Genomic DNA, 11,385 nt, shown 5'->3' with positions numbered 1-11,385 from the left:
AAACATAAATGTTCACAGTTAGTATGACCAGAGCTACGTTTACACAGACAGCCCAATTCTGATCTTTTGACCAATCAAATCAGATTTTTCCACATCAGATCTTCATCAGAGCTGATCTGATTGTTCAAAAGACTAATTAGTGGGGGGAATATCAGAATTGGTCTGCCTGCGTAAACGTATCCATAGAAAACCGAAGGGGCTATTTCTCCAACTCCTCCCTTGCCTTGGTTGGAAGTAGACTAGCTGGGGCCGGGCGTGTCGCGGTGGGCGGGCTCCAGTGCGGTGCTGATGCTGTCTCTTCTATTCCACGGTTGCAGGTGGAACGGCTGGGCTGGCTCATTTCGCATCTGCTAGCTGGAGAAGAAAAAACAGCATTCTGATCTGCTTCATGCACTGGATAACAAAATAAGCGGCACGTCCAGGAATATTACACCGTTGAAGTCTGGAGAGTTATCGGGAAGGATTTCAGAAAGACACAAGTAAGGACTTAATTTTTTACACAATACATTTAGCTGTGGTCACAATTCCTTTGCGTCTGCGTTTTCTGATAGTGCTGCTGTGCTGGAAGCTGGATTTGGATGTTCCGACAGCGTGACAAACATCAGAGCATGGTTATGTCAGACTATGGACCTTTTTGCTGTCGACTGACGTTCTGAAATAATGTTTTGTGTTGAAAGAGAGGCTAGAAAGTTGTCATGATAAGACACAGTTTCATTTGAGCAGAATGTATTCGTGACTGTAGGTGGAATAATGCTTAATGGGTCAATATTTTGGAGGGGATTAGACGGACCTGGCAGCGGTGTCCTTTGGGATAAACCATATCCTAAACGGGCAGACCGCTGTTATTTTTTTCTGGGTTCAGAATTTGTCACGCAGCATCTTCAGAGATGCTAATAGCTTTTTAAACGTGCATATTGCTGGTGTGGCCGAAAGGATTCGGGCGGAGGGAACATATCTCGCGCTTGCATTTTTTTGACCATCGCTGCGGGGTCTTGAGTTTGCAGTAGGCTACATTCCCGAAAAATTAGAAAATAAACACAGGGGAGTGAGTTGAAATGTTCACAGGGTCAGAAAAAAAATGTGAGGAATGTGATTACTGTGAAAATGTATACAACTTACGGTTGAAATATTACATGTGATGATCCGAGAATCAATTGTGAGACGCGTGCGTCTTTTTATTGCCCAGTCTGTCTTTAGCCTACATCCACAGAAGGCTGCTGTATCGGACCAAGTTCAGAAACATAGTCATATGCTTCTTGCTGCAGTGAATGAGACAATAATAATACTTCATCCATATTCTTCTCAGTCTATTCTCGTTATAACGATTTCTCCCTTTAGTGAAACCTTTTCCAAATCGTTGAAAGGAAGCATTTATTGGTTTGATTTACTGGAGGCTCGATTTGGGTGCTCAGGAGAGAACGATTGAAGTTCAAAACATGGGCTTCATTAAATTCGTTTTCATTGGCTCTCTACAATTATATTTTAAGGCTTTAATAGGTTCACAACACCTTCAATCAGGCCACTCGAGGCCACGCATTCTCCGGTCTCTGAACCATTGTGCGTTATAATTCTGGCAGCAAAAGATGATTTCAACACGATTTTAGTTGCATTTACTTACAAACAGATATAGAAGATGACATAATTATAGCATGGTTTACATTTTTAATGACAAATACGCATATTTGAGAGAGTGGCATTATATGTGCAATTGCGAATGAAATGCTTTTCACCATGCCGCTATACCTTAGCCCACTGGGGTGCGTAACCGTCTAGGGCAGGAACGGTCATCTTTGATCATGGTGGGGGCCACCGGAGAGAAAAAAAAAACAATTTTTACAGCTAAATTCCTGCCATTCTACACTGTAAAAGTGTCAGCTGAACTTAACATGTTTTGTTGGCCAAAACTTAGATCCAACTTGAAAATACTTAGGAAGGAAAAAGGTTAGGGACACCCACAGTGCCTTTACCATTTTCAACTTGCATATTTGATGTCTCTAATATGTCCGTTTTAGACATTGTATGTTCAAATCACTGTGGGTGTCCCTAACCTTTATTTTAAGTTTGGGCCAACTGAACAATTTTAGTTCAGGTAACACTGACAGCGAACACAATTTGCCATAGGGTGGAGAGGAATGTTTACATTTTTTGAATATGATATTTGAGTGAGAGTGACTAACAAAATCAATGGGCACCCCTGGTCGGTAATTCGACCATGATTACTACAAGTTTAGATAGCTGGCCGCTAGACTAACTTACTGACATGAGCTAATTGAGTGACTGTCAGTGACGGCCATAACAAGAGAAACGGCTGATGCACAAACAAATGCACCTTGTGTATTCTACTATTCAAACGGAAGTTGAGACCCCGACTGAGTTCCAAAAAAAATAAAAAATACAGTAAAAATAATGTGTTCAACGACAGTTAATGGTTACCTTTACATGAACAATAGTGCTACATATGGAATACCCAGGGCTAGGCTGGAAGCTTGGAGTTGATTAACGCACACTTAAAAGTTAGGTAGTGTATGTCGCTTATCGAACAGGCTTCTAATTCAAATACGGACCCCTGGGACAAATCATTGGTAATGATGGCCTTTCTGTAGTGAGAGCATCTATTGCAATTTTATAGCCAGTTGCATGGCCTATATACCACTCCTCAGATCTATTATGTTCTTGTTCTCTTCTTCTTACTATCTATTTCAGCTTGGGATGTTATTCGGCTAGGTTGATTTTTAGCTGACCAAGTTGAAACAATATTCCATGAATCACTTGCATGACCAGCTCCTCTCACCATTGTGTTAAAGGGAAATGCAACCAATAAAATGAATTCAACCATTTGAAATGTGATCGCTGTGTCACAAGCTATTGATTCGGAGTGCTCTTTCAGGGCATTCAGGCCATGCTATTGACTTTTGTGTCCTCTAAAGCTGTTTTGACTGACAGTGAGTGAATAGTCAATTAATAGCCCCTAATTAGCATCTCTTCTAATATGCCTACATATTTAACACGGTGGTGCTGCCAACAGAGGATGAACTGTAGGGCCTATGTGCACACTTTCTCCCTATTGTTTTACTCACTGTGCTTTATGGAGGGTGCTTAACATTGCTATTGTGGGCTGAGATGACTTATAATAATTGCAAATTCCCGCTGATTTGAATAATTGTTCCAGACCTTTTCACCATTTGTTATTCTGTGAGTGCAAAAATGGAATTTTAAGGTCTCCTGCCTAGCTTTGCTTGCTCTTATCCACTGACATGCAGCTTTCCTGAGTACAAAAGGCCATACAAATCTGCCAGTGTTTGAACTCAAATAATTAGCCTCGTTTAAAGGCCTCTGCAATCAGCATGCATTGGTACATTGGATAGCCTCTAAATTAGGCTTTTTGAAAATCTGACTTATTCACGTACCTTGAGGAAGTAGGCCCACAACCTATAAGTTCTATTGTGTTGTATTGCATTCTATTATATCATATTCTGTTCTTCTCTATACTGGTTTGATAATGGGCAAGAGAGGGGCATCATCTCTAAAATGTCAACCACGTGATTAATTTCAGGATACTTTGTTTGGTATTCTACTGTAGTGGAGAGGTTCATAAAGCAAGATGTCAGACACGAGGCCTCCGGAATACTATCCACTGTGTTCTAAATAGCTGCCCTTTCCCTGACACAGACATCACGGGTGCCTCTCACGCACCTCGTTTGAGACGTGCCCCATCGCTAGGCCATCGCTAGGCTGACACTGGCATGACCTCCTGTTCTGGTTCATCACTGTCAGGGAGGGATGGAGGGAGAGAGGGGGAGAGAAAGGAAGAAAGAGAGCGAGGAGGAGGATCGCAAGGAACGAGAGAGGGAGAATCAGGCACGGTAATCTCCCTGTAATCCCTAACACCGCAGCGACGAGAGCAATCTGCCTCATTAACTCTCTACTCCTACTCTTTCATCCCTCCATCAATCCCTCCATCCAATGAAGGAATGAGCAGACGTGCTGAGGGGGAGGTACAAGGCAGACAAGCAGACACTTTCAGTTGCAAAGATAAGGGGATGGTACGGAATACAATGACCCCTCTTTCCACCCACCTCCACACTCCATTCCCTCATTTGTGTCTATGTGTCTGTGATGAGGGGAGACGTGCCCTGCCTGCCTGCTCTGTCTGCTCCAGCCTCAGTCTCAGTCAGTGCCTTGATTTAAGCAGAGCAGAGGGAGTTATGGGAGGCCTCTGATGGAGAAGGCCCTATGATGTAGCAATGTACTTAAAGACCCCTCACTGTCTTCCACACTGATTGGCTGGATCCTTGAAAGAGAGAATATGGAGTGGAGTTTTGATTGATCTGATCGGGTACTTCCCTCTGGATGTGCTGGTTAGGATTGAATGGTAGGCTTGGAAGGAGTCATGCCACAAGGAATAATGGCAGGCAGTTGGTTTGGGGGCTTTTTGGGGATGTTATGTTTTGAAGTTCTTTCCGTGATTTGGTGGATGAACGACAAAGGGATATTCTCAGAATTTGCCTTTGGTCTTCTAATTGATACACCAAAGGGACTGCAGTTGAAAAGCCCCTGTACCGTATAAACGCAATGAAGAAAAAAACATCTATAATTCCACCAAGATTCGGTCGTAATTCATTCACCGGATTTCACAAGTATGGTTTAATCATGCATGACACGATTTTCTGAGTAGTTGAATGAAGTAAAACCTTTTCATTTCGGAGTTATCCCCAAAACAGCAACGCATAGCCAATTAACTCATTTACCTCTGGCAAAAGCCACATTTGATATACACTATTTGCATAAAAATATATCAATAATAAAGACAAGGTGGAGGCTACATGCTTTTATCCTCCTTTCCCTCCTCCTTCTCCTCCACTTTCTGCTGTCATAATAACACAGATCTTTAGAACTCACCAGACCTGGGTGTTTGGGGTTTGCATTCCAGGTGTGACGCATCGCGTTAGCACCCTCCAGCGAGCTATTTAACCTAAATTACTCCAGTACAAAAAGACAGCTGCTTTCTCTGGTTTAAAAATACTCCACCTCGCCTGCCTTCGGAAGGGCAACTGTTGGGCAAACAGAATGACGTAAGCGCTCCGTTGATGATTTATTAGGTTTGCCACCGCCCTGGGGACATTACCTTTTTGAGACACAGTGGTAAAAAGATGTTTTAATGCACTGTGGTTGAAGTGTTTAGATGCCGGCAGGTAATAGATCCCATTTGGCCCCATAATGCGCCACGAGAACTTGTTACATAATGAGGATTTAAGAGGTCAGAATATAATAAACCCCTTATCGACTGTTAGCGCCGTTAGCTGTAGAGGGGGTCAGTAATCCAACGCCAATGCTAACACACTACACTTTATAGGAGTTCACAAGCTTATCTGCCCCTTGGTTGGAAAGATCAGTCAATTGTCTTCGGGTACTCATTTCCAACGAACCACTTCAACAGGAGGAGCCAATGGGACATGTTAATTGTTGCTGATTGGAAAGGGTTATGGTTATAAGGAAGCATTGTGTACTGTCTGTTGTGTACTGTGTACATTAGGTACTGGAAGCAGTGTGTATTGGAAGAGAGACAGTCAAGTAGTAGAGTAGTAGATTTGCATCCATTCCAGTTGGTGACGTTCAATATCAATAGAGTTGTACTCTACTCATTTTTTTCTGATATTGATAGCTGCCTACTTAGGAGTGACCAAGCCTCGGACACAGTCTTGAATCCATGCCGATGTCGTCGGAGCTAAAATAAGACATCAATCCTTCACTGTAAAATGGATTCTCTTAAAAGTTGGATAGATGGACCCGGAAATTCGGAGGGAATAGGGAAAGGTTCACAATCGTCAGTCTAGATCACGGTGATCTTTTGTTTCTTAGCAGTGACTTGCACGTGACTCATCTCGGAGATGGAGAGCTTCAGCCAAGGACACAATACAATACTTTCTCTTTGTTCTGTCTGCCAGTCCCTTCTCTCTGTCTCCTCAGTCGTCTGCTCCTGTGTACCCCTTCACAAAATCATTCTGACGGAAGAAAAGAAGGAACACATAGGTTGTTCCCTTCACCCAGACTGCGAGAGGGATCGAGTCACAGTATAGCTCAATCCCAGAATTCACCCGTACCTTTCCATGCTATTCATTGGACGAAATGAGGTCTAGATTGTCCCCACACTTGGGAAGAATGAGACAGGTGGCCTGGGGTTGAGGAGGGCGATAGTGTTTGAGATACGCACTGGTTGTGTGGCACAATATCAGAGAGTTGCACTTTTTTCCCTTCATGCGGCTGCAAGGGAAGCCTATTTGAGAAGCACAAAGGGTCCTCTTCAGGAGAGGGTGAGGTGCTCACCAGCCACAATGGGGCCTCTTAGAATGGGCCAGTGGGGCGACGATGGCCTCTATTGGGTTTGTGCAAAGAGCGTGCCTTAATCAGCACCAGCCCATCATAGATACTGCTGGATTCTGATTGGAGATGACAAGGGAGCATAGTATAACACAGGCAGGTATGACACCCATTCACAGACTACACACAACCATTGGACATTGGATGAACGAGTGAGGTCATGCAATTATATGCATCCCGTCACCTTTGTGATGAGTCAGATGAGATTAGGTGTATAAATGGATAAGTGGTGACTTGCTGTCTTGGCCATGAAATTTTGAAAATAAAAAATAAAATCAATTGAATGTCCTCAAATTGCTGTGTGTGTGTGTGTATATATATATATATATATATATATATATATATATATATATATATATATATATATATATTATACTTTAAAAAAAGTAAAACTCTTCTGACAGGGGCACGATGACCCGTCTTACTGTCACTTTCTGTTGTTCTGAGTTTCTCTAATGGCGGCCCCAGTGTTGTTTTTATTTTGGTCGTCGGGGGCGATTGAGGCTGTGTCATAGTAGTCCATGTTCTGCCCGCCCGGGCGCTCTGTGCTCTGGTCTTGAAGGGAAAAAGCTGAGATGTGATCGGTCGGGATGTGTCAGAGGCTTCTACCAGAGAGCGAGGTAACTCAAAAGACGAGTCACAGCTCTCTCCCCCTCCACGCCATTTCAATAACAATCCAGTCTGATTGGTTTAGAACATTTCTGACTGACTCCAATCTGAAGTACTTGAGGGTTTATTCATTATTTGGGATCCAATCTCACTCAATATTCCAGCATTATGTACTTTTCGATGCCTTGCATTAGTGAAATAAGCCCGAGCGCTGAATATACATAAGGGATCACCAAAGTGCATCCATGACATGTACTGTACCTACTACCACTGTATCTTAACAGTCCACACATGCTCTCCTCATAATAACTCTCCATGGTGTTTCTCATCAACACCACGTCCCCCAAACATTCCCACAACCCTCTCCGGTTCTCAAACTCCATCCAAAGATGGATTATCAGGGATCACCATTTTTGGGGGGGACCCGTGTCTCTCTTATCAGCAGTTATTAATAGGGTTTTAGCACATATTGTGATCCAAGTTCATATTCCATTAATTTCCCAATGGCAGAGTACATATTTATCAGCAGTTTTCTCCCTCTTCAATCTGCTGTGATTCAACATTTGGCCCGGTGTGTGAACTGTTTTGGTGGTGGCTTGTGCTTCTGCTCCCTGGTGAGGACCCAGAATAACACTCCAGTTATGTGTGTGTGTGTGTGTGTGTGTAGATGTTTGTGGTGCAAATGTGTTTTGTGTGTGTGTGGTTCCTTTGCCCAGGCTCCAGATCAGTGCCCGATCTGACAGCTCTCCTCTCTCGGACTCTATAAATACTAGTGCTTCCCCTGTTTCACTCTGTCTCCCCCTCTCTCTCTTCCCCTGTTGCACTCTGTCTCCCCTTATCTCCCCCTCTCTCCTTATCTCTCTTCCCCTGTTGCACTCTGTCTCTCCCTCTCTCCCTTTGCTGGTACGGGCCAGTCTCATCAAGATCTCTGTCCCCTCTACTTCTCATGCCATTTGACACGCGTGCATTCGGGAAACACACATGCACTCGCGCGCACAGACACACAGACACACAGCGTGTAAATACAGACGTTGTGGGGAGAGAAAGGTCAGCTCCTCCCAAGCCCACCAAACTTTTTCGGAAGGTTTATCGATTCAAGGCTCTTGCCAAGCAATTTTCTCCAAGGCTCCCAGACTGGGTAAGATCTGCAAGACCGGCAGATTGTCCTAGTTGCTCACTGCTCAGTGTGTAACCCTGTGGTTCTGTTGCCAAACATAAATCTCCAAGACTTGGCTAGCTCCCTCATGGCAACGGGGGGAAAAAGTAAATGGAGGGAGAAACAGTATTGTTCAGACCTTTTCATCTTGCTCTTTGTTGATTCTACTGCATCTCTGTTTCTTGCTGGTTGGTTTTTGTTCCGAGCGAACCTCCCTGGAACGGTTTAGGTTGATTGCGTGTAAGCTGCCTGCAGTCTTCTGGCTTTACTTTAGTAGTCCCTTGTGGTTTGCCTCAACACATTCGAGTGTAAGTCCTAAATTATTCATAGTTACCGTCTTGTTGGACTGCTGTCGACGTCTTGCTTCATTAATCATGGCTCTAATGATATGGCGTTTTCCATATGGCACTTGGGACTGCATGTTTTCTATAACAGTGACAGTAGTAGTAGGTAATGCACGTCTTGCTAAGGCATATTCCGATTATGGTCCAGTGGAAACTGTTTGTGTGTGTTGTAGTAGTTTTCCTCTCACCCATGCACCACTCTTCTCCACAAATACCCATTCAGAATTATACTGCAAAGGACTCACTCAGCGAAAAACAAAGGGATGAAGGAGAACAACAATGATGGTTAGATAGTGTTGTGTCATGCGTGGCTCTGCTTGTGTGTGCAAGCATATCTTTATGTACAAAAGTTTAGACACACCTACTCATTAAAGGGTTTTTCTTTATTTTCTACATTGTAGAATAATATTGAAGACATCAAAACTATGAAAGAACACATATGGAATCATGTAGTAACCAATGTTGTGGTCTCTCTTGTCATGATGTGTGTTTTGTCCTTTTAATCCCAGCCCCCGTCCCCGCAGGGGACCCTTTTCCTTTTGGTAGGCCGTCATTGTAAATAAGAATTTGGTCTAATCTGATTTGCCTAGTTAAATAAAGTTTAAATAAATAAATAAAAGACTGGGACTATAATTTTTAAATTCAGCACCATGGACAGAGCCTCACCACAAACACTTCCTTTCTGGTCCATTGGTACTATTTCAGCACCGAACATATATGGACAGCTCCTGTTGTGACTTCAGTTTACTGCCCCCAGTGATTTCAGCACCATGGACAGCTTCCATTCCCAAACACACTCTCCTTCTAGTCTAGGAAGGACAATATTGCAAATTCAGCACCACACATATATGGACAGCTATTGCTGTGCTGTGGCTTTAGTTTAATGGCTCCTCTGATTTCAGTACATTGGACAGCTCCCTACTCCAACTCTTCTCTCCTAACCCAGATCAGAGCAGCGAGTTTGTGCTTTCAGCACCTCAGCTCCACCGACGGGAGTGTATGATGGATTAGAGCTGTGGTGCAGCTGCTGTGTGTGTGTGTCTCTCTGTGTGTGTCTGTGTGTGCAAACTTCCTATTGTTCTATAGGTGAGTTGATGCAGGACCGCCCCTCCCTCCCAGCGCCCCCCTCCCCCTCCCTTCTACCTCTCCTTCTCCATCTCTATTCCTCACTCCGAGTTTTACTCTCTGTTGTTATGGAGGGAGAAACTGAGGTCTTTGAAGGTAAGCATCCATTAAGTGCGGGTGGTCGGGTTGGCTCCCAGGGCCAACATGGAGGAGGCAGCAGGAGACAGTATTAATGATTGACCTGTGTAAAGCCAGTGGTGGGGTTTACGGCCTGGGGAGAGGACATGCTGCTGTGATGATGACTGATTTCGCAGACACGTAAACACACACACACACACACACACACACACACACACACACACACACACACACACACACGCAAGCAGGAATGCACACACACAGTGACAGAGTAGCATTTTCTTCCACACACTGCTTTTTAATCAACTCAGACTTGCGATCAGCCAAAATCAGGGCTTAGGGCGAGACATGCTAATACTGTGATCAGATCAGATGCGATGGAAGTGTAATTTGGTGTTCTGATAAAGATGATCAAAATCCTATTTTTTTTTGTGTAATTCTCCTGATTGTGTGTACATACAATGCCATTGAGTTTTACATCAGGTAAACTGCTTAGAAAGTATCCCTGGGGTGTAAACTGAATGTATTATGTGAATTAACCAGCCTATATGATGTTGTTAATAATAACCTTCCTTTTGTAAATCTGACATCATTGCCAAGACCTTTTTGTTGACTGCTTGACCTGACCGGGTCAAACTGGGCCCTGTATTGGGGCGGAAGGGTAGCTAGTGGTTAGAGCGTTGGACTAGTAACCGGAAGGTTGCAAGTTCAAATCCCCGAGCTGACAAGGTACACATCAGCCGTTCTGCCCCTGAACAGGCAGTTAACCCACTGTTCCTAGGCCATCATTGAAAGTAAGAATTTGTTCTTAACTGACTTGCGTAGTTAAATAAATAATAAATAAAATAATAGTGTTTTAATATGACTGCAATTTCAAATCGCCATTGAAAGGGATGATGAACACCCCTGAATTATAGTAATCCACTGTAAAGTAGACTTCATAGCCAGGACCCTGACTTTTTCTTTACCAAGAAAATGTCATGGGCACAATTTTTTTTCTCGATTATTGTTATTCAAAGTATTCCATGCCAGGCTGTTATGAGGTTGTAGCACGGTCAGCTAGAGGATGCCCTGCATGGCATGGTGGCTTGCGGTGGCATGGGGGTGAAATCCCTGGGCAGCACCTGTGACCTGGCAAAGAGTAATCACAGTCTGCTGAAGTGGCAGCTGATGCCTTTCACACTCCTACAGATGGCCCTGGTGAGTCGTTTGTGTGTGTGAGTGAGTCTGTGTGTGTGTGTTGTCCCCGCCAAGGTCGTGAGCTCACTGGGATAGAGTTGCTCCTGATCTGCCGATTTGTGGAGGGCGGAAGGTGGGTGGCGCGGGGGGAAAAGAGGTCAAAAGCTAGGAAGGCTTTTAATCAAGGTTGACATGTGACTTAGCAGACAGGGCGAGACGGAGGGAGGGAGAGATCAGGTCCAGGAGAGTAAGAGGTGGAGGGGGAGGGATGGAGGAATAGAGGAGGAGCTGGAAGAAGAGGAGAACATTTGATTTCCCTCACACCCCCACTAACCACAATGATGTGTCATGCCTGTCATGACAGGCAGGGGAGAGGCTAATTCTAGGAGGGGGGAGGAGGTAGAGGAGCAGAGCGTTCACCCTCTTCCTCACTAAACAGGGCGGCAGGTAGCCTAGTGGTTAGAGCGTTGGGCCAGTAACTGGAAGGTTGCTGGATCGAATCTCCCGAGCTGACAA

At 44.3% G+C, this 11,385-nt stretch overlaps 1 protein-coding gene across 5 annotated transcripts in view; it reads left to right on the top strand.

Annotated features, from left to right (window-relative positions):
• Positions 1 to 305: 305 nt before the first annotated feature.
• LOC112261015 (neurexin-2-like) overlaps positions 306 to 11,385 on the top strand; it is a 935,354-nt gene continuing 924,274 nt past the window's right edge. For all 5 annotated transcript variants that reach the window (XM_042328452.1, XM_042328453.1, XM_042328454.1 and 2 more), the window contains exon 1: positions 306 to 479. The gene's annotated coding sequence lies outside the window, so the exon portion shown is untranslated. The remainder of the gene's footprint in view (positions 480 to 11,385) is intronic.

The sequence above is a fragment of the Oncorhynchus tshawytscha genome, linkage group LG10 (genome assembly GCF_018296145.1).
Source record: "Oncorhynchus tshawytscha isolate Ot180627B linkage group LG10, Otsh_v2.0, whole genome shotgun sequence".
In the NCBI taxonomy this organism is placed as follows: Eukaryota; Metazoa; Chordata; class Actinopteri; order Salmoniformes; family Salmonidae; genus Oncorhynchus; species Oncorhynchus tshawytscha.
This window is presented reverse-complemented; position numbering and strand designations above follow the sequence as displayed.